This window comes from Sminthopsis crassicaudata, chromosome 2 (assembly GCF_048593235.1).
Source record: "Sminthopsis crassicaudata isolate SCR6 chromosome 2, ASM4859323v1, whole genome shotgun sequence".
Lineage (NCBI taxonomy): Eukaryota > Metazoa > Chordata > Mammalia > Dasyuromorphia > Dasyuridae > Sminthopsis > Sminthopsis crassicaudata.
The window spans coordinates 539,001,235-539,025,622 of NC_133618.1; positions in this window are offsets into that span (position 1 = coordinate 539,001,235).

The following is a 24,388-nucleotide window of genomic DNA, read 5'->3' on the forward strand; positions in this document are numbered from 1 at the left end:
GAGAAAGGTGTTACTCTGCATGGAATATTGTCTTTAAAATGAGGACCATGCATCTTGCCCTATGCCAGAATGCAGATGCAAAACAAAATAATATTTCTCTTGGATTCAGGCTGTGACAAATGAAGCCGACAAGTTCACAAGAAACAAAAGTTAGCTCCCTGCCTGCCTAGCAATTTTTTTAATTGGACTGGATAAATAATTTGCAGGAAATGTCATAAAAAGGCTCCAGTGCCATCATAGGTTTGGAATGGGCACCCGGAGCCAGGGAAGTTTGACTGGCATTATGTCTGTTGAGAACTCTTGCAGAGATCAATGATAAGGCTCCAGTCTGGTGAGCCCAGGAACTTGGGATAAAGTTATTTTAAGCCACTCCTTCTATACCCAGGCTGCCCTTAGCAAAATGGTGGAGTTGGTTCAAGAGTAAAAGAGTCTATGTTCAAATCCAGTCCAAGATACTACCTGTTTGACTTTGGGGAGGTTACTTAGTTCTGAGAGCCTCAGTTCCCTTATCTGTGAGTGGAGACTTAGATGAGATGACCCTCAAGTTCCCACTTTGCTCTGTCCTTCAGTCCTTCCCCCATTTCTCCTTTCTATGTCCATTTTCATTATCCATATGTCCCCAACTTCTTAAACTGAGGCTAAATAAGATGAGATTAATTGATTCACTCAGTATCACACAGTTAATAAGTATCAAAGATAGGATTTGAACTCAGGTCTTCCTCACACCTTGATAGTACAATGGGTAGAATATCAGGCCTGGAATCAGAAAGATGTGAATGCAAATCTGGCCTGGGACACTTACTATCTGTGTGACCCTGGGCAAGTCACTTATACCCTTGTTTGCCTCATCTGTAAAATGAGCTGGAGAAGGAAATGGCAAACCACACCCGTATCTCTGCCAAGAAAACCCCAAATGGGTCAGGAGGAGTCAATCACAACTGAGCAACTTCCTCACCCCAAACCCAGTACCCTATCCACTTCACCACACTGGAGTTAGTGGGATAGTAGAGATATCCTGTTGTAAAGCTATTATCCCATTTGAGTTTTATAACAAAGCTCTGAGAAGGTAGATGCTCTGAGCGCTTTATGAATCCCATTTAAAAGCTGAAGAAACATGTTAAGAGAGAGATTTGGAAGACGCGAGATGATGGCTAGTGTTTATCTGGACTCTCTGGTACCAGGCATTAGTCATGACCAGCCTAGGTTCTCCAGCTCATACAGAAAAGGTGCAGAGTAAGATGCAATAGCTGGAGGGTTCCCTAGAAATTAGGGGCCTTGATTAGCAGAGCCAGAATTCACAACCAGATTTCCCTCCTCTTCCATCTGAAAGAATCTGGAACTTCCTTCAAGGCACACTCAAGTGTACCTCCTCCTGAAGGGCTTTCTGGATCCCTCCCCTCCCCATCACCACTCATTAGTATGTCCTTAATGTTTTGTCATCTGTATATATATTGAATCCCATGATACAGACATTATCTTATTGTTGTTGTTGAGCTGTTCTACTTGTGTCTAACTCCTTATGATCCCTTGGGATTTTCTTGGCAAAGATCCTGGAGGGAGTTCCCATTTCCTTCCCCAGCTATTTTACAAATGAGAAAACTGAGACAAACAAGGTGAAATGACTTGCCCAGGGTCACACAGCTAGCAAGTCTCTGAGTCTAGATTTGAACTCATGAAGAGGCACCTTACTGACTCCAAGCCTGGCACTTTGTTAACTGAGACAACAAGCTGTCCCAGTAGAAAGTAAACTCCTTGAGGGAACAGAGTACTTTGCTTTTGTTAGGCATCCCTAGCATCTCATTCAGCCTCTAGCCTGGATGAGGTGCTTCATAAATATATGCTAAAAGGAAGGATTATAAAGTCATGCATATCTTTTGAATCCCAAAAATATTTTTAAAAAGGAAAAGGACCTATATGTATGAAAGTATTTATAGCTTGCTCTTGTCTAGGATAAAAAATTTAAAAATTGGAGTTACGATTTCTAGCCATATGAAAAGATGCTCCAAGTCATATTAATCAGAGAAATGCAAATTAAGACAACTCTGAGGTACCACTACACACTGGTCAGATTGGCTAAAATGACAGGGAAAGATAATGAGGAATGCTGAAGGGGATGTGGGAAAACTGGGACACTGATAAATTGTTGGTAGAATTGTGAATACATGCAGCCATTCTGGAGAGCAATTTGGAACTATGCTCAAAAAGTTATCAAACTGTGCATACCCTTTGACCCAGCATTGCTGCTATTTGTATCCCAAAGAGATTTTAAAGAAGGGAAAGGGGCCCACACGTGCAAAACTGTTTATAGCAGCCCTCTTTGTGGTGGCCAGAAACTAGAAACTGAGTGGATGCCCATCAATTGGAGAGTGGATGAATAAATTGTGGTATATGAATGTTATGGAATATTATTGTTCTGTAAGAAATGACCAACAGGATGATTTCAGAAAGGGCTGGAGAGACTTAAATGAACTGATGCTGAGTGAAATGAGCAGGACCAGGAGATCATTGTATACTTCAACAACTGACTGGCATTATGTCTGTTGAGAAGTCTTGCAGAGATCAATGATAAGGCTCCAGTCTGGTGAGCCCAGGAACTTGGGATAAAGCTATACGATGATCAATTCCGATAAATGTGGCCATCTTCAACAATGAGATGAACCAAATCAGTTCCAATAGAAGAGTAATGAACTGAACCAGCTACACCCAGCAAAAGAACTCGGGGAGATGACTATGAACCATTACATAGAATTCCCAATCCCTCTATTTTTGTCCGCCTGTATTTTTGATTTCCTTCACAGGTTAATTGTACACGATTTCAAAGTCCAATTCTTTTTGTACAGCAAAATAACTTTATGGATACATATACATATATTGTATTTAATTTATACTTTAATATATTTAGCATGTATTGGTCAACCTGCCATCTTGGGGAGGGGGGGGAAGGAGGGGAAAAAATGGAACAAAAGGTTTTGCAATTGTCAATGCTGAAAAATTACCCATGCATATATCTGGTAAATAAAAAGCTATAATAAAAAAAAGAAAATTGAACTTATGCCCATAAATTGGGGAATGGCTGAATAAACTATGGTATGTGATTGGGAATATTTTTGTTCTATGGGAAATGATGAGCAGGATGCTCTTAGAAAAACCTGCAAAGTCCTCTATAAACTCAAGCTAAGTGAAATGTACTGTGTACAAAGTAGTAATAACATTGTGGGATAATCAGCTGTGAATGACATTGCTATTCTCAGTATTACAATGATCTACTACTCTGAAGGAATTAAAAATGAAAAATGCAATCCATACCCAGAGAAAGAACTAGTTGTGTCTGAATACAGATCATCATACTCTTTTCCTTATTTTATTTTATTTTTCGGGGGGGAGGGGAAATCCATGTTTTCTTTTGCAACATGACTTTTATGAAAATGTTTTGCATAACTTCACATATGCCTTCTTAATGGGGATGGAGTGGTAAAGAAGAGAAAGAATCTGGAATGCAAAAGTTTTTTTAATATTAAAAATGCTTTACATGTAACTAGGGAAAATAAAAATATTAAATAACTATATGGTAAGTGGGATGAAATGGAATTCCTGAACCCAATTCCAGAAATCTTCTCATGGAGTAAAAAAAAAATCTAATAAACTCATTTTGGCTCAAGTGATGGGTAAGTAACAGGGGACCTATGCCTAAGTGTTTTTGCATTTTAAAAGAGAACATAAAGGCCCAAGAAAAGGCTACTGTTGAACCCAAAGGAATGAAACTCTAATAGTTAAAGCTTTAGCTAGTATGACTCCTGGGAAAGAAGATATTTCACTGAGTTCCTTAAATAATGGATAAATAATCACCCACTATTTTTTTACTCAAAAGGCCAACTCATTTCCATAATTGAGTAAAATTGAGGGTAGTTAGGAGAGAGTAGATTAAGAGTCATCCAGAAATGACAAGGATTTAGATCAGGGTTTTTAGTTGGTGTTTTTGTTTGTTTGTTTGTTTTTTGAGGTTTCATGGATCCCTTTGGTAATCTGGTGAACCCTTTTCAGACAAATATTTTTAAATACATAAGACACCCAATAATATTGAAATAAAGAAATAAAAAAATTTTTTAAAGAATTCACAGCCCTTATTTGGAGGCATTAAGAATGTTAATCTAAGCAAGAGTATACTGGTAAAATTTTAACAATATGTTTTCCAGGGGAGAAAAATATATATGGGACACAGTTCACTTTAACTGCACTATTAACATTTTCTTTATCTTTTTATTTTTATGTCTAGACAATCAACAAAACAATAAATCAAACCCTGACTTGTAGAGTTGACTAATTTCTAATGTATAAATGTTTGTAATGAAAATTTAACAATCAGCTCCATTATGAGCTGACCCCAACGTGTTCCCTGGACCACCTAGTCTGATTCCTTCATTTTACATATACACAATAAAAATACCAGTTGAGTAGAAATGCAGGAGGATGATCTCTATGGATGTTTCCAGCTTTAAATCCAACGTGTGCTCAATTAGCCTAAGCTGGCCATGCCTGATGCCTGGCACCAGAGGAGTCAGCTGGAAGCTGCAACACCCCAAGCTTATTGAATGCCTCTGGCCATTTCAAGCAGCTGTTTATTTTCTGGTACATCTGGTCCAGACTGGACATGGCATTAAAGCAAACCCCAGGCACTCTCCCTCCTTTCCCTGCTACAGAACTGCCAGGAAGTTGCCTGTAGATCTTGGATCAGTATTGGGATTGACTAAGAATTCCTCTCCTAATAATGTTAAAAATGGTGGTCAGATCCCAAAGATGGCTTCAAAAGTCAAACACATGGAAACATGAAAAGCATTCAAGTCTTTTCCTTTTCCCTAAATACATCTTTCTGTGGAGAAATTGACTATCTTTCTCAACCACTCCCAGATCTATATAGCCTGCTGGCTAACAATTATGAAGTGCCTACTACATGTCAGGCACTGTACAAAACACTTTATATCTCACTTGGTCTTCACAACAACCCTGAGAAGTAGGGACAAATATTATCCTCATTTTACAGATGAAGACACTGAAGCAGACAAACATTAAGTGATTTTTCCAGGGTCACACAGTAAATGTCAAAGAATGGATTTGAACTCAAATTCCTTACTTCAGGGCCAACATTCAATTTATTGTGCCATCCATTGTCCCCAGACCTCTGATATCACATCACAAGCTAATGAACATTTCCAACTGGATATCCCATAAGTATTTCAAAATGAGAATGTCCCAAACTAAAATTGTCTCTCTCTCAAAACCCACCCATCTTATGAAATTTCGTGTTACTATCAAAGATTCCACTAATCTGTCAATCACTTTGGTTCATAACCTTGCCCTTAGCCACAACTCTCTATCCTCAATTTATTTTTAAATTTATATTTTTATTAATTTTTATAATTATAACATTTTTTGACAGTACATATGCATGGGTAATTTTTTACAACATTATCTCTTGCACTCACATGGGTTCCGATTTTTCCCTTCCTTCCCTCCACCCCCTCCCCTAGATGGCAGGCAGTCCCATACATGTTAAATATGTTATAGTATATACTAGATACAATATATGTGTGCAGAACCGAATTTTTTTGTTGTTGTTGCAAAGGAAGAATTTGATTCAGAAGGTAAAAATAACCTGGGAAGAAAAACAAAAATGCAAACAGCTTACACTCATTTCCCAGTGTTCCTTCTCTGGGTGTATGTAGCTGATTCTATCCATCATTGATTAATTGGAACTGAATTAGAACTTCTCTATGTTGAAGATATCCATTTCCATCCTCATACAGTCCTGTTATTGAAGTGATGCCCTGGTTTATCCTCAACTTATATATCCAATCAATTGACATTTGTCATTTCTTTTTGTATGTGGTCCCTTCTCATGACTTATGCAGCTACTATCCTGGCTCAGGTTTCTATTCCCTCTCTCTGAGCCCATTGCAATAATCTCCTAAATGGTCTCTCTGCTTCAATTCTGTCCCCACTGTAACCCAGCTGCCAAAAGGATCATCCAAAATCACAGGTCACTCCCTCGCTCATTAAACCTCTGTAGTTCCTATTAGCTCTAAGATCAACTAGAAACTCTTCTGTTTGTCATTTCTTCATAACCTGGCCCCTTCCTCTCTGTCCAAACTCCTTACACATCACCCCTTCATGTAGCGTTGATAGTGTATCCACTATTTCTTATCCACAGTGCTCATTTCCCCATCTTTATGCCCACACACAGGCTATTCTTGATGCTTGGAAAGTCCTCCTTCCTCTCCAAATGTCAAGACTCTGCTTAAGGGCCATTTATTACCAGAAACTTTTCTTATCTGGCCCCATTCCCTTCCTTTCTGAGCTTACTTTGTATCTCTACTTTTTATGTATACTTATATATCACATGTTTTCTTTTCCATTAGTATATAAATTCCTTCTGTGCCCAAAGGGCTATAAAACTGTAAATATCCTTTGATCCAGCAATGTAACTACTGGATCTATATCCCAAAGAGATCATAAAAGATGGGAAAGAACACACATGTGCAAAAAATGTAGGAGCTCTTTTTGTGGTGGCAAGGAATTAGAAATTGAGTGGGTGCCCATCAGTTGGGTAATACAAGTTGTGGTATGTGAATGTAATGCAATATTATTGTTTTGTAAGAAATGATGAGCAAGGTGATTTCAAAAAGGCCTGGAAAGACTTACATGAACTGAAGTTGTGTGAAGCAAGCAGAATCAAGAGAACAATATACATAGCAACACAAGATTATATGATGATCAACTGTGATGGATTTGGCTCATTTCATCAATACAGTGATCTAAGACAATTCCAATAGACTTGAGATGGAAAATACAAAAAATAACTATAGAGACTGAAAACAGATCAAAACATATTATTTTCACCTCTTTTTTTTGGTTTGCTTTTTCTTTTTGTGATTTTTCCCCTTTTGTTTTGATTTTTCTTTCACAACATGACTAATATGGAAATATGTTTAAAATGATTGTACATGTATAACCTATATCAGATTATTTACTCTCTTGAGAAGAAAGGAGGTAAAGAAGGGAGGGAGAAAAAAATTGAAAGTCAAAATCTTACAAAAATGAATGTTGAAAATTATTTTCACAAGTTACTGAAAAAAATAAAATGCCATTGAGAAAAATAAAGCACTGAAAGTAAAAATAAATAAGGAATTTTTAAAAATTAAATAAATTATAAAAAAGAAAGCTCTTGAAGGCAGATTTGTTTGCACTCATTCTTTTTATCCACAGTGCTTAGCACAGTCTTTGGCACATTGTAAGCACTTAATAAAGACTTATTGATTGATTGGCAGCATATGGACATGATTGGCAATTTTTAATGAACAGCTAACTTTGGTTACTTTATAAACATAACCGTAAGGATGGTAGTTGGGCATTTTCCACCTTAGTGAATGGATCATTTTCCTGGTAGATATTAACAGACGATTTCCTCAGAGTAGAATATGGCCTATTTCCAGGAAGTCAGGCCCAGAACTCAGACTATTACAATTCTCTCCCCAAAAAGGGGAGTGGGGCAGATTGAAAGGCAAAGGAACTGGGAGGCAAGAGAACCTGAGAGGAAAGCTATAAAAATGTGAAAAGATAGCCCTACATTCATGGTCCCATCATATTGTAAAGCCTAAGTATTCATAGAGAGGATGAGACAAAAAGGCCAGGATGCAACATAGATAAGTAAATTCAAGATATACAAAGTAAGAAACTAGACTACAGGAAAATAAAAATAATCAGAGATTCAATTCATTGATGTTCTGCCCCTCAGAGCAAAATCCGCTAAGATAGGTTCTTATTGAGTTCTCCCACTCTTTCATAATATAGCACTTTACAATTATCTTATTTGTCTTCTCAACAATCCTGAGAGTTGGGTAATGTTATTATCCACATTTTACAGTTGAGGAAACTGAAGCAGATGAAGGTGAGGTCATTTGTCTGAAGTTGTATTTGAATCAGAGTCCTGACTCTAAGTCAACTGATGCACGTAGCTGCCTCCAGGTAGCCGGCACACCTCCCATGACCCTCAGGAGCTGACTAGGATCAGAAGAAGCAGGTTTCAGCCCTATCTCTGGCGCTTTCTCTTTGTATGATCTTGGGCAAGTCACTAACCTCTCCTTATCTGAACTTCCTCAATTATCAAATGAGAAATCTATACAGCTTCTATTTCCATCCAGTTTGCAGTTTCTGAGGTTCTTCCCTCAACCTCCCACTCTACCTTGAGGATTAAGGATTTCGTGTGAGAGCTCATTAAATCCTGTATTTAAATTGAACTCCAGAGTTGAGTTTTCCTACCAGGAAGAGTCAAAATGAGAACAGTAATGCTTTTGACAGGGAGAGGAAGGCAGCAGAGTTTTGAGCCATTTCTATTTGGCTAGAGTTCCTGGATATGGAGGCTGGTTCATAAAGGCTTTGGCAGGCTAGCCCTCCCCCTCTCCCAGCTTCTTCACACCACCCCCAAAGGACCAGGTAATGATTCAGAAATACAGATTCTCCCCTTCGAGTTCCCTTGCAGAAGGTGAACCCCTTTGGAAACTGTGACATGCAAAATGTCACTCCACTCCTTGGGCAAACTACTGACAATTTATTCAATATATTCAGTTTATTCTATGACAATTCTATTCAATGCATCAAATATCTACTCTGTACTAAGTTCCTTCTTTGGCCTTTTTAGGGGACAAAGAAAAGAGACGCAGCATGTTTCCTGCCTTTGATGAACTTAAACTGCAAGTTGAAGAGATCACACACACACACACACACACACACACACACACACACACACACCCCACTATTCCTTTAGGATATGTAAGGAGGAGCAGGTGCAGCTATATCTATATCTACATGCATTGATACAGGGAGTTTCTTTACTTAGAAACTCTTTCTACCAATTAAATTCACAAGTCTGGTCCCTATCCCTTTAGGGCATGTTTTTTTGTTTTGTTTTGTTTTGTTTTGTTTTGTTTTGTTTTTAGGGAAAGAGGGAAACAACACTAAATATTCATTTTTCTGCAGAGAATGATACATTAATTTCTCCTTTAAAAGGATGTAGTAGAAGATATACAAAGGCAAGGTAATATAAATCCATGATTCAGCCAAAATGAACTTCACTTTTTAGGTTCCTTACAGGCCACAACATATCTTTGGGCCACATTGAGGAGAGGAGAAAGTGTGTGTATATATACATGTATATATATATATGTGTGGGTGGGTGACTATATATATATTCATACATATACACACATATATATATACATACACACATACATATATATATGGGCCAGACCTGTAATTCTTTGGTAGAAAGAGTACCCCCAAAACTCCTACTAATGAAATCAGCACACTTTCTTCAACTTTCATTCTTAAAGAGGTAGAGCAATAAGAGGTTAAATAGTTAGCCCAAGACTCTACAGTCCATATATGTTCAAGACAACATCTAAACCTAGCTCTTCCTAGCTTTGAGGACAGTTCAGCAGCCACCACACCATACTACTCTCCCTAAGAGCAGAATAAAGGTAGATGAACTTTGGGCAGATTCACTTGATGGGGCAGATATTTACAAATTAAACACCAAACTAGGTCTACTCAGCAGCAGAGAACATTATGATAGAATAATGTATAGTTTAATTCTCCAAACACTGAGAAAAGGACTATTACACCCTTGGCCCAAGGTCCTTCTCATCTTTCACTGAACACTCGTCTTCTTGGTAACCTCTTTACTCCAAAGATTCTTAATCTAGGATTCAGGAACTTATTTCTTTTTTATGTAATTTTTATAATGATATTTTAATATACATAATTAATTTCCTTTGTAATTCTATGAACTTTATTTTACACATTTAAAAACATTATTTTGAGAAGGGGACCACAGGCCAAAAGGAGTCTATGATATACAAAAATGTGATTCAGAACCCCTCTCCACTTATTGCTGCTGTTGTTCATCCTTTATTCTAGAAGTGGACCAAGGATATCACGAGGGCTTTGTCTTGATTTGTGCATGAATTGGATTTAAGCGAGGCACAGCTACACAAAGCCATCAACCTCATTCTACCTTCCAAAGTCATCAAAGTTCAGTGGCAAGACATAGGTCAAGATGATTAACCATGGCCCCTCTCTATTCTGTTCTTGTGGCTACCACCACAGTTTAGGTTGTCATCACCTCTCACCTATCATAAGTAATAGGTTCCTAATTAGTCATCATCTTGACTTTTCTCTGATCAATACTCAACACAGCTGCCAAAGAGTTTTTCCTAAGGCACAGGTCTGACCATGTCACTCTGCTACTTGACAAGCCCCAGTGACTTCATTTTGCTTCCAGCCTCAAAAATAAAGTCTTCTTTTTGGTACTTTAATAACAAAAATAAAGTCTACTTTATTGGTACTGGTACTTTAAGCTCTTCCCAACCAGGCCCCAAACTGCCTTTCCAATCTTGTTCTGTATCACTCACTCTCCTTCCTGCCCTCTATAATCCAGAAGAACTGACCTCTGTACTATTTCTTACACATCTCATCCTATATTCTTTCTACAATGTCATACTGGTTTACATAACAGTCTACCAACTATATTTCATCTCTCCTAAGTAGATTCTAAAACTATGGGATCATGGATTAGGGGAAGAAGAAACTTCAGAAGCCATGTAGTCTGGTCTCCTCATTCTAAGTGAGAACACTGAGTGCCTTTGAGCTAGCTTCTCCATTTCTCTTCCCTCCTCTTCTGAAATGCATTCTCTTCAAATAGGAACAATTTCATTATTACCTTTATATGTCTAGTGCTTAGTACCATGCCTGACACCACATAGATATCAGAAAAATGCTTGTGGAATATGATAAATACAGAGAAGCATGGGAGGACATGGCAGGGACTGATGAGGCATAAAATAAGCAAAGTCAGGGAAATCATATAACTATGGCTACAACAATATCAAGGGAAAGAACAACTACTCCTGATCATCAAGGGAGAATGAACATTGTAGAACTTCAAAGAAAGAGCTCGGCCTCAAAGAAATGAGGAGACACTAAGACACCTCTCCAACTCTTTTCAGAGACTGTGAGTGTGGAATATTAAATATATTGTCAGATTAAAATTTTTTTCTCCTCCCTTTTTTTCTTTTAAAAAAATTCCGTATTGGATGGTTCTCTGGGGTCAGAAGGTGAGACATAAAAGGGAAAGTTTAGGTGATATAAAACCAAAAAAAAAAATACATTAAAAATAAATGTTTTATTGATTGATATTCATAAAATCCCTGGCTAATAGGAAATGTTGGTTCCAATTTCACAGGGGGATGGAAGAGACTCTAGGGATTCTCAGAGTTTATGTTTTGACCTTTCCACAAAAGGTAGAAAGATGTTAAGGTTAACCTGACCCTCTCTTTTAAAAACACATTATGAGATCTATCTCTGATCTCTCCTCAGGCCATTCTGCCTCTTTCCAACCTGATTCTCAAAGTAACCTTCCACCCAAACTCCAATCCCATCCACTTTTAAATAACTTGATCCGTAGAAACATACAATCACAAATGTAAGTCCATTGTTTCTCTCCCATAGGTCTGCAAGTTTCTGGGTTGGGGTAAAACAGTCAAGGATCAGCACTGTTCTTCAGTAAAACTCCTGATTATCTGATGCAGTTTATGGGTTCTGTACTGATTACATAATAAACTGACTAGTCTAACAGTTAAATTCATTTTTAAGCCATCTTGGGAGGCTGTCATAAGCTATGTGGTTGGGTACTCAGAAAATGCTTGTAAACTAACTCCAAAACTTTTCCATGAAGAGAGTGACCAACATTGCATAAAGTAAATTATGTGCTACTCTCAAATGACTCATATCTCCCTAGAATCTCTGGGAATAGCATGTGGGTGGCTAGACATTGTAATATGGTCATGTGTTGCATCTGGAGTCAGAAGATCTGTGTTGGAATCCCACTTTAGACACTGACTGACTCACCTTTGGAGAAAATCATTTTTCCTCATCTGTAAAATGGGTGTTAAAGCAATTGTGTTTCCTTTCTCCAGGATCATTGAGAATAAAGTACTTTTTGAGCCTTTGGGATGCTCTGAAAATGTGAGCTATATTATTGTAAGCAGAACATTCTCTATAAGCCTCTGAGGTTGGAAAATGGGAAAAAATGTGAAACAGTGATTAATCCTATTCTCATTAATAGGGAGGCATCTTGGGATTCTTTACTACATGGGAATTCTACCCATTATACAGATGAAGAGATTACGGCTCAGAGACATTAAACGATCTGACTACACAAGTAGGAAACGTCAGAGTTGGGACTGACCCCAATGTTTTGGTTATAGAACTCTTTATATTTCAATGAAAAGCATTTAACCCTTAAAATAGATTGATTTCTAAGGTTCATAGGGAAATTACTTCAGGATCTAAGTGATCAGTAACATACAGAAGTGTAGAGAAGGGAAAGTTCTTATTGACAAAATGCCAGATTACTTAAAGGACAAATGCGTATTAAATACTTCTTATATTTAAGTACTAAGAGATACATAAAAAAGTTTAAGTATACTTCTTGCCCAGGAAAGATACTATGGAAATTTTTCATAATTTAAGGCCCAAAGATATAGCCTGGGTTATTTTGCAAGTTTTTAAAAGCTTTTTAATAGCTAGTAAAAGAAAACTACTACTATTACCACCACCACCATCACCACCACCAACAATACTACTGCTACCACTACTACACTAGATGGCACAGTAGAGAGAGTGCCAGATCTGGAGTCAGGAAAATTCATCTTTCTGAGTTGTTGAACTCCTTTAAAGCTGTGAACTAAGTGCATAAGTACCTTGTAAGAATCCTAACATAGAGTCACAAAGAGTCAGATATAACTGAACAACAACTACAACCACTGGCATGATCTTAGGTAAGTCACTTAACCATAATACAGTGCTTAATATACATCACATAAGTCACATATGAAGCACTTAATAAATGCTCATGTTTGTAATGGTGGTTTCTTCATCTAGGACTCAATTTCCAAACCTGTAAAATGAGGAGACATGGCCCCTAAGGGTTCTTCCTCCTCTAAACCCATGATCCCATGATCCTAAAATCTATTTGGGCAAGATGACATGTACTTGGCAAATAATTTGCTGCATAAGCCAGTTTGGTGTTGTGGCAAGAATATAAGATGTGAAATAAGAAGAGTTGAGTTCTTGTTCTATTTGGGAAAATTATCTTTATCTTTCGATGGGGTTGGACCAGATGGGCCCCTTCTTCCTGCTTCAAATCCTGTGATTCTATGTTGAGGGGCTTCCTTTCCCGAATTCCTTTCTCAATCCTTCCACCAACCGGTATCTAGAATAACCTTGACCTTGTGGAGTGCAGGCCATTTCTTCCCGGGACTTCAGTGCAGCTGTTTGTCACTCCTATCCCAAAGTTTTATCCTCTTTGCCCAGTTATTTAAAAGGATCAGAGTGGTATTGGAAACATTGGTCTTTGGGTGGGTAAACCTAAATTTGGACCTAAGTGCTTTCTCTAAGCCTGTGCCTTTCTCTCAGGAGTGAATTTCAATAACTTATATTTTTATCCTCATGAAAAAACCTATTCTTTTATTATCCATTCATTTTTTCAGTGTATCAGTCCACAAGCATTTATTAGGACTTATTATATGCCAAGTGCTAGAGATACAAGAAAGGCCAAAATATCCCTGTCTTCAAGGAGTTCACATTTTAATGAGAAAGACAAAATATAAATTAATAAGTATATACAAGATCTGTGCCATTGCAGTCATCTTGACTTATATTTTGACACTAGACTATGAATGACTCTGGAGGAAAAATTGAGACGGTGACATTGCACAGCCCTGACTCACTTAAATCCAATTCATTTGCAAATCAAGACATCACCCTCCTGATGTCATTGGTTCTTTTTGAGGATGAAGGATGAACAACAATATGCTTACAGAATCAATGAAAGGTGATCTAAGAGAGGAAGGCACTAGCAACTGAGAAGACTAGGAAAGGTCTCCTGTAGAATGTGGGATTTAAACTAAATCTTAAAGGAGGCAGGGGGAACAAAATAAATAAATGTGAGGAGAAAGAGTAATCCAGGTGTGTGGGACAGTCTGAGCAAAAACATGGAAATGGGATATAGTCATGAGGAAGAAGCACCATAATAGAGTTGATGGAAGACAGCAAAGTATGAGAACCCTAGAAAAGTAGGGAAAGAGCTTTGAATGCCAGGCAGAAGACTTTATATTTGTTCCTGGAAATAATAGAGGTCAGTGGAGTTTTTCAAGTAAGAGGATGACATTAAAAAAAAAAAAAAAACTAAGAATACTAGTATCACTTCTACAAATTGTTTTGAAATAAGGTTACTGTACTAGTTTCTGACATTTTGCTCCCTCTTAACCCAGACTCCAGGCTTCTGTCTGACCCTTACTGGATTCCATTTAAAAATTATATATTACTTGTATTTTTTTTCCATAGCGAGAAATAATTCAAAGAGGAAGGCAGAGTAATAAGGGGAGAGAAATGTTGTTTTTGGAGTGGAGGCCCTACATTCAAATCCCAGCTCTGTCAACTTGTCAGTCAGGTGACCTTCAGCAAGTTAATTATGCCTCAGTTTCCTTATCTGTCAAATGAGAGGGTGGGACTAGATGGCTTTTAATTCCCTTTTATGTCTCAATATAAAATCCTATAAAAGGTCATGTGCCCAGACAAGGAAATCTCAAAGATTTTCCCCCTATCCCTTTTTAATTCTTGGGGGGGAGGGGAAGAACTTCTTAGCACCTTTAAAAAAGATCTGGCATTTTGGAGCCAAACTTGCAGCAAAGCTTCCTCAACTCCCCAACACCCCCAGCAACATAACAGAATTCAGTTGACACCTTCTAACTCTTTGAATAGGAGTCTTCTGTTCCCTACTTAGCTTTTACAGATAAAGTTTCCCACATAGAATTTAGACTGAAGAAGAAACTTTCTCAGACAAGATCAAGAAGCAGACAGACCTTCTGTTTGTTTTTTTAATGGGACAAAACATCTTTGATTCATATTAGTTAACTTCAATGCTTCACCCCTGAGGAAAGGAGATATTACATCACTCATTCTCCTGCTAAGGGGGACTGGGGAGGGAAGGAAGCATTGCATTGGGTCATAGTGGGAAGGCTCTTAATGAGGGACACATAACCTGATTTAATGGGAAGCAGTAGACACAATTTTTCTTTCCCTCTCACCCTCCTTCCTTCTACATAACAGCAAAAGAGCAGCTTTCGGCTGACCTCTCCTATCTGTGCCACTTTGGACAGGAAGGCCATAGTGACCATGTGGTGCTGTCCCAAATTTGCTCTTTCCGTCTAGTCAGCCATAAGGTAGCAACAACCTCTTGGAGTTGAGTTTCAATCAAGTTCTTTTGACTTTTTCACATTACCCAAAACTTCTGGGGGCAGAGAGGACCCCCAAATTCTCTGTGAGTAGAGATAGGTTCTCCTCCTTCATAAGTAGAAATTAACCCAGAAGTTCATCATTTTATTTTCCTTTATTTTTTTTTTTCTGTCTCTGCTAGGAGCTGGAAAGTCCACATAGTGTCATGTTCAGGCATAAGCAATTAGGCCTTGGAGAGGTAATCCAGTGCTTTCCTTTCCAGGAATAATATGTGCCTCATATTTTTAGGGTTATGGATAGAGATTCTATGTCATTATATGCTCTAATGAAATCTTTGATCTCATGGATGTGAGTATCTCCTCCAAGAATGCAGATTAGAGCTTGGCCATGATTATTTGTTCTTCAAATACAACCCTTTGCCATAAAGTCTCATAAATTTGCCACAGGGAGTTTACCCAACTTGCTGCGGTCCTACCTCCCATCCTTTTGACATTACAAAGATACTTATGAAATAATACACAGGTTGTCCATTGATCATTCCTCACTGTATTTCCAAATCACATATTTTTTGAAAGACATTTAAAACAGCCAGAATGTACACAGCATCTACTATGTGCCAGTCAAAGCATTAAGTACTTTATAAATATCTCATTTGATTCTCATCACAACCTCAGGAGGGGGGGGTGCTATTGTTATTTCCACTTTGTAGATGGGGAAATTGAGGCAAACAGGGTAAGTGACTCGTCCAAAGTCACACAGCTAATATCTGAGGCCAGATCTTTTAATTCAGGTTTTCCTAATTCAGAACTTCATCAAGCACCATCTAGCTCTTTATAAGGATGATGCCATCTTTATACTGTTTATCCTGAGTAACTCCTGTTTAAAATATGTTGCAGTCTGTTTGCACCCATAATCATGCATTCAGACAATAAGCATTGTTTTTCCTACCCTGTGACCCTGGGCAAGTCAGTTAACTTCTCAGTCACACTCCATTTCTCTGTTCCGGACATTTTCACTGGCTGCTCCCCCACACCTGAAATGCTTTCCCTCCTCATCTCCAACTTCTGACTCCTCAGCTTCCTTCAAATCCCCGCTAAAATCCCACAATCTACAGGAAGCCTTTCCCAATTTTCCTTAATACAAACAAATTTTCCTTAAAACAAACAAATCTGTTGATTATTTCCTATTTATCTTGGACATTGCTTGTTTGTACATAATTGTTGGCAGGTTGTCTCCCCCGTTAGACTCGGAGCTCCTGGAGAATAAAAACTGTCTTCTGTCTTTTTTGTACCCCTGGCATTTAGCATAATGCCTGGCACGTACTTGGTGCTTAATAAATATTTACTGATTGATTGCCTGCCTGACTGACCTGTGCAATTTTCCAAGACTGTAAGTTGTAGAGAAGGTGCCAATCTTCACTGGAAGGATATCCCACCGTCAGCTTCCCAGTCACAAATTCAGAATCTGCAGGCACTGCACCTTTGGGTGATCATCAACGTAATTATACATTACAATACTTCATAACACACAGCTATACAAATCACCAGAAAAGTTTTGGCATTAAAAAGATGGGCCTCTGTTGGAGGCAGGAGCTTAGAGTCAAGACAGTTTCCCCAAGGGCAATCCATTTTACTTTCTCCTCTTCCCCTGGTTAGCTTTAGTGCTACCTCCCTGTTCACTATATAGAAGTTCTTTTTTGTGCATGTTCATTAATAATTTAATGATTCCCCTGATGACCCATGTGCCTGGTAGTTTGCTTACTAATGAATTAAGAATTCCCCAGATATCATGGACTTCATGTCTGTCATTAGATTTGTCCTCTCTATAGAGGAAAAAAAAAGCTTCTTTGTTCTGCAGAGTTCAACTTCTAGGCCATTTGTGTCCAAGGGCTAAAGATTCTAGCTGTATGGGTCCCCAAATATTTAGGATATAGAAGGCTTGTTAATAGATTGCCTCTTGGAGGAAGCTGAGAGTCTGTCATAGAAATAGAATTTTGAGCTGGAGAATTTAGAGATCATAAGTTCTGGTTCCAGATAATGCAAGCATGGTATAGATTAAAGATCACTCAAAACAAAATGAGTCATCTAGCCCTACAGAGGGATTAAGGGAACTGCTGGAATAGTGCAGATTTTTTTTTTTTTTTTTTTTTTTTTTTTTTTTGGCTAAAGCATTTGGGGTTAAGTGACTTGCCTAGGGTTACACAGCCAGGTTCTTCTGACTTCAGGGGTGGTGCTTTATCCACTGTGCCACCTAGCTGCCCCACAATGCTGATTCTTTAAAGCTACAAGGAATCATCTGTCTAGATAGTGATTTCTTGTGGTTTTAAATGATATTGCCTAATTTGTTCTTAGGGCTAGTAGGTGGTGCAGTGGATAGAGGACTGAACCTGGAGTCAGAAAGACTCATCCTCCAGAGTTTAACTCTAATCTCAAACACTTACAAGCTATGTAATCCTAGGAAAGTCCTTTTCCCTGTTTGCCTCAGTTTCCTCATCTGTAAAATGAACTGGAGAAGGAAATGGCAAATCATTCCAGTACCTTTGCCAAGAAAATCCCAAATGGGGTCACAAAGAGTCAGGTACAACTGCAAAATGACTGAACAACACCTAATTTATTCTTATTCCACAAAACATTCTACGAGGAGAGAAGGAATCAAATGAGAAGTCATATTCAGTAATGGTTCCTCTGGATTAAGTCCTTCCCAGTAAAATTTTTAATTAATGATTATATGTTAATATAAGCAACGTGGTATATAAAAATGAGATAACATTGTAGAGTAGAAAGAGCTCAAGGCTTGGAACCAGGGGACCTAGATTTTAATCCCAGCTCTAGAATTTAATATCTGTTTATATTCATTCTGCCAAGAAGTAGAAAGCATAATTCATTGTCAGTCTCCTGAGTTATGACTGGCCACTTTGCTGGTCATAAATATGGTCTTTCAAAGTTATTTTTCTTTTCTGATTTTGTGGTTATTGTGCACATTGTTAGAATGTATAAAATTATCATTTGCCCAAATCTGATAATCTAAGTGAAATAGATGAATACTTACAAAAGTATAGCTTGCCCAGATTAACAGAGGAAAAAAATAAATTACTTAAATAGTCCCATTTTAGAAAAAGAAATTGAACAAGAAGTTAATTAATATATCTCCCTGTCTTAAGACTCTCCCTACTCTGATCCATACACTCAGCTGCCAAAGGGATTTGCCTCAATCATAAATCCAATCAAATCTTTTCCTTACTCAATAAACTCCATGGGCTTTTTTATTATCTCCAGATAAAAAATAAACTCTTTAACCTTTTAAAGCCTTTCACAACTTAGACTCAATCTATCTGCAGAGCTTCATAATACATTGCTGCTGTTTAATAGTTCAGTCATGTCCCACTCTTTGTGACCCTGAGGATCATAGCACACCATACTGTCCGTGGGATTTTCTTGGCAGAGATATTGGAGTGATTTGCCATTTCCCTCTCCAATTCATAACACATTACTCTCTGGTAACCTCTAGGAGCCAGCCAAACTAGACTTTCCTCTGTTCTCCACACATGTCCCATTTCTGTGTCTTAATGATGATGAAAACAGAGTCTCTTTTCACCTTGGCCTCCTAGAATTCCCAACTTCTTTTGAGAAACAGCTCATGAACCACCTTCAAATAACCTAACAACAATAGCTATCATATAGAGCTTTAAAGTTCACAAAATATTTTATGGATAAAGGACTATTGGGGGGGATTGAATAGTTTTCATGTGTTCTAAAAGTTCTTAGTGCAGTTTTAAGTAAAGCTTTAGCATTTGCATTTGGGACCATTTGCACATTATTTTTTAAAATTTGAGCTATTAAAGTTTATTGAGCTTATTAAAGTCATAATAAGACTTTTAGAACAACCTGTATATTATTTCATTTGATCCACATAATACTAAGATAGGTTTTATTATTATCTCCATTATCCAGATGAGGGAGTTGAAATTAAGAGAAATTAAGTGATTTTCCCAGTCACACAGCTAGTAAACATCTGCAGAAGGATTCAAACTAAGAACTTTTTGACTCCAAGTTTGGTGTTCTATCACAAAGCTTTTTCTCATTCTTCGACCACTAATCCTCTACGGCCTCACTATCTTTTAATATATATGTGTATAGATATAGATGGAAAGTAATGTATATGTGGCTATATGCATGTTTATATATTTATTTCTATATACATATGTATACAAACACACATATATACATAAATGTGCATGTATGTATATATACATATATGTCTGTATATGCACATGCTGCCTCCCCAAACAGAAGTAAAGTCCTTAAAAGCAATGATTGCTTCATTTAAAAAAATATTTGTATCTCCAGTGTCTAGTCTATGGGCTATGTCTTACACCTACGAGGCACCTAATAAAGGCTTGGTGATGTTTTGAGGCATCATAGGGGTTCATTACTCAAGCTATCATCAACCCTTTTAGACTCTTGCATCAAAAATGGACTTGAATCGTTTCACTGAATGTTAGAATCAGAAAGGCCTTGAGAGAGTCAACACAAACATCATAGAGGGGGAAAAAACACGATTTGAGTTAAAAGGACCTGGGCTCAAATTCCAGCTCTTATACTTACACTATATAATTTTCTCTTTGACCTTCCATACATTGCTCAATTTCTCTGTATTTCCATTTCTTCATGTGTAAAATAAAGAGTTTAGAGTGAATTTCATGGTAAGGTCCTTTCTAGTTTTAAATCCAATGAAGAATAGATGATCTAGATCCAAATTCTTCATTTTACATGAGGTCCAGAGGGGGGAAAATGTTTTAATATATTAGTAAAATGATAAATTAATAAAATTAATAAAAAAATAATGTATTAATAAAACGATAAGCCAGGACCATAATCCATGCCTCCTACTGCCCAGATTAGTTCTCCTTCCCATAATTTCAATATAACGATAAGCCAGGACCATAATCCATGCCTCCTACTGCCCAGATTAGTTCTCCTTCCCATAATTTCAATATATCATCATTTGTTATAAATCTATTTCTTACTCCCAGTGTGACTTTAGAATTTATGTTGACCCCTTTTCTTTTTATTTTCTCTTTTCCCTTTCCTTCTTTCCTTTTTTCCCTTAGGGACAATGATTTCATGAGTTTCAAGAATTTAACTATATTCTCTATGCAGAATTCAAAATATATCCAGACAAATATATGCAGCCTTAATCTCCCTCATTTTTATATTATATTATAAATATTATTTATATTATATAAAATAATAAATAATATTTGCATTATAAATAAAACATTATTTATAATCAGCCCTGATCTCCAATCATTTATTACCAATTACCTTTTGAATATCTCAAACTGGATGTCCCATAAGCATCTCAAACTCACCATGTCCAAAAATGAACATATTTTCTTTATCTTCCCTTCAAAACCTTCAATTCTTCCTAACTTTTCTAAATTATAACCAGGGTACCACCATCCTCCCAGCACCCAAACCTCTGACCTTATTGTCATCCTGAACTTCTTACTTTCTTTCACAGACACAATTCTTGTCTCCCCCCTCCTATTAGCCAATTAATTCTCATAGCTTTCATTTTATCATTTAACTGAGGATATATAAATCCAGACATTTCCTGCTTCTACCAACCTTTTACCCAAAAGATTAGGGAACACAAAACAGGTTTGATAATATTTTATTTTTAACTTAAATTGGATGGATTTTAGTCAAATATTCAATTATTCAAAATTCCGTGGCAGTCAATTTCACAAAGAAAACAAGTCTATTTTGTTGATAAATATACAGTTATCTCTTCTACATCACAACTTTCCCCATCACAGTTTCAACTATATCACAAATAAGCATAAGGTATTAAGTGGGAAATTTGTAGTTTTGTGGAAGCTGCAGATGATAAAGAAGGCCAGCAGATAACAAAAAAGGTTTAGAATCTCAGAAATACATAAAATATATTGTAGTATTATATAATATCGAGATATTTTTATGTAAATACAGACTTCTTCTCTTGCACAAGAAAGGCCAAAAAATTTTACATGGATTTTCCAGATTTGGGGGGCACACACATGATGGAGAAGGTATAGCATAGATTAAAGAATCATACCTAGATTTAGAGTTAAAAGCAGCCTTAGAGATCATTGAGTCCAACTCCTTCATAGGTGAGATAGGTGTTTGCTAGGAAGGCTGTAAATAGCAGGACCAGTCAGTCAAGAGGCATTGATTTTGCACTATCTGAGCCAGTTACAGTGTTAAACCATGGAGATACAAAGACAGGCAGAAACAATCCCTGCCCTGAAGCTCCCATTCTAATGGGGAAGACAACTTGTAAATGACAAGCACAAACAAGATGTACACAGAGTAGATGAAAGGGAAGGCATTAGCAGTTTGGAGGAACTAGGGAAGACTTTCCAAGGTCCATAAGATGGAAAGTGAGTTGGATCATATAGGTAGCCAGGGAAAGGAAGAAGCCAAAGGGAGGGAACAGAGAATGGTGGGCATGGGGGACAACCACGGCAAAGATAAAAAGAAGGGTGCTATGTGAGGAGCAAGTTATCAGGGATAGCTGGATCAAAGAGACAGAGAAGAAAGGTCAGGTTTAAGAAGGCTGGAAAGGTAAGAAGCCAAGTCAGAATTGAGTTAAAGTCATCTGTGTATTCCCAATATTGGAGATGGGGATGGGGAACAAAGAAGAGTAAATTATGCAATCTAAGATGGAGATAGGGATTGATATTATGTACACAAGCCTCTATGTTGTCTGCTATTTTTTGTAATGCAGCGGCTGATAGATGCCCCTGCACTCTGGAGAAGTCCAGGTGCGGCTACCTCTGAATCAAAGAGCAGGAGAAACAGCCTGGAGCAGTTAGGTGGAAGAGTGGATAGAGTGCCAAGCCTGGAGTCAACAGGATCTGAGTTCATATCCACCCTCAGACATTTGCTAGCTATATGACTCTGGACAAGTCACTTAATCCCTTTAACTCATTTTCCTCATCATTGCATGAGCTGGAGAAGAAAGTGACAAACCACTTCAATATCTCTGCAGAAGACCCTAAATGGGGTCACAGAGAATCAGATGTGACTGAAATAACTCAAAACAACCACAGAAGGAGCTCCTCCTTCTTTCCCCTACTCAAATCCTGAATTCACCATACATTGGTAATACTTCTGGCTGCTTCACCTAGGGGGGGATACACATGTGGAATTCATTTCCCTCATAAGGTGGTGCAGGTGGGAAATGAAGGGTAGGGTGGGGAAAAATTAATGCAGAAATAAGAAACATTAACCAGTTAGAAATATGCTGGCTAAAAAGACAGGCCTGAAAAGGACCTAGAGCCTTTCTTTTTCCCTTTCCTCCCTCTCTCCTTTCATTCCTATTAGAAGTGGACAGTCCCAGCTGGTGCCAAGTATAAACTCTACAGAAATATTCACTCTGGGACTCCAACCTTATGTTGAGTGTTGTCCAAAGACTGTGTTTACAACTTAGCCAGAAACAGGAATCAATACCAGAAGGCGGAATAGACACTGAGTCTTGGCCTAGGAAACACTACAAAGCCATCATCCTGGGTGTTTTTGAAATAATAACATTTCCAGGATAGCTTCACACATGTAAAAAAAAAAAAAAATCATCAGACAATATGTCAAGAAGCCCACCACAGAGACCAAAGGGCTAATAAAGCCTTTTTTTGTTGTTGTTCAGTGGGTTCTCATGGCAAAGATACTAGAGTGATTTGCCATTTTCTTCAGCTCATTTTACTGATGAAGAAACTGAGGCAAGTGGGATTAAGTGATTTGCCCAGAATGAAATAGGTAATAAGTATCTGAAGCCAGATTTGAACTCAAGAATAAAAAGATATTTTAAAATCAAGGAAATGAGCAATATACTAGATCATATCAATAAGAGAAAACAGCATAAATCTCATGATTGTATCAATTAGTACAGAAAAATCTATAATAAAATACAGTACTCACTTAATGGTTTGGTCTCAGGACTTCCTTTATATTCTTTAAAATAATCAAGGATCACAAAGAATTTTGTTATTGTGGCTATATGAACTGTTATTTAAGGTATTAAAAATTAAAACCGAGGAAAATTTAAAATATTAATTCATTTGAAATAATATATCAAGTACATGTTAATGGAAATATTTTAGGGAAAATAACTATTCATTCAAAACTCTATTCAAAAAAGTCATTAAAAGAATAGTATTGCTTTCCATTTTAAAAAATCTAATATCTAGTTTAAGAGAAGGCAACTAGATTCTTATATCTGCTTCTTTATTCAATATGTTCTGATAAATAGTTTTAGTTGAAGTATATGAAGAAAAAAATGGCCTCATTCTCATTGGTAGGTATTTGAGAAAGAGCAGAGTATTTTGATAGTTTGGGAGCAATTGTGGACTGTCTTCTTTGACACCAAAATTCAATAAGTAATGGCAGTTGGAATTAAGTGACTTGTGCTCAGAATCACACAACTAGTAGGGTGTGTCTGAGTTCAGATTTTGAACTCAGGTCCTCCTAACTCCAGAACTGGTGCTCTATCCACTGCACCATCCAACTGCCCTAAAGTGATACTTTTTCTTTCCTTTCCTTCTTTCCTTTCTTTCTTTTCTTTCTTTCTTTCTTTCTTTCTTTCTTTCTTCTTTCTTTCTTTCTTTCTTTCTTCTTTCTTTCTTTCTTCTTCTTCTTCTTTCTTCTTCTTTCTTCTTCTTCTTTCTTCTTTCTTTCTTCTTTTTTCTTCTTTCTTTTTTGTTTAGAGTGGTATTTCTTGAAAGTTAGTTTGGTTAGTCATTCTTGACTGTTGTCTTGCCACTGGACTCCAATGACGGAGAAGAATGTGGAGCTGAGGATTTTATAGCAGTTCTGCCCTCAACTAAATCTAATTTCATTCACAAGGTCAAGATATCACCCTCATGCTGTCATTGGCCCTCTGAAAAGCATAGGATGAACAATAGCAATATAATATGAAATCAGAAATCACTACATCAATGAACTTTTTCATATTCTGTCTATATTTAAAATCCATCTCTCAAGGACGTAGGAATGAAAGC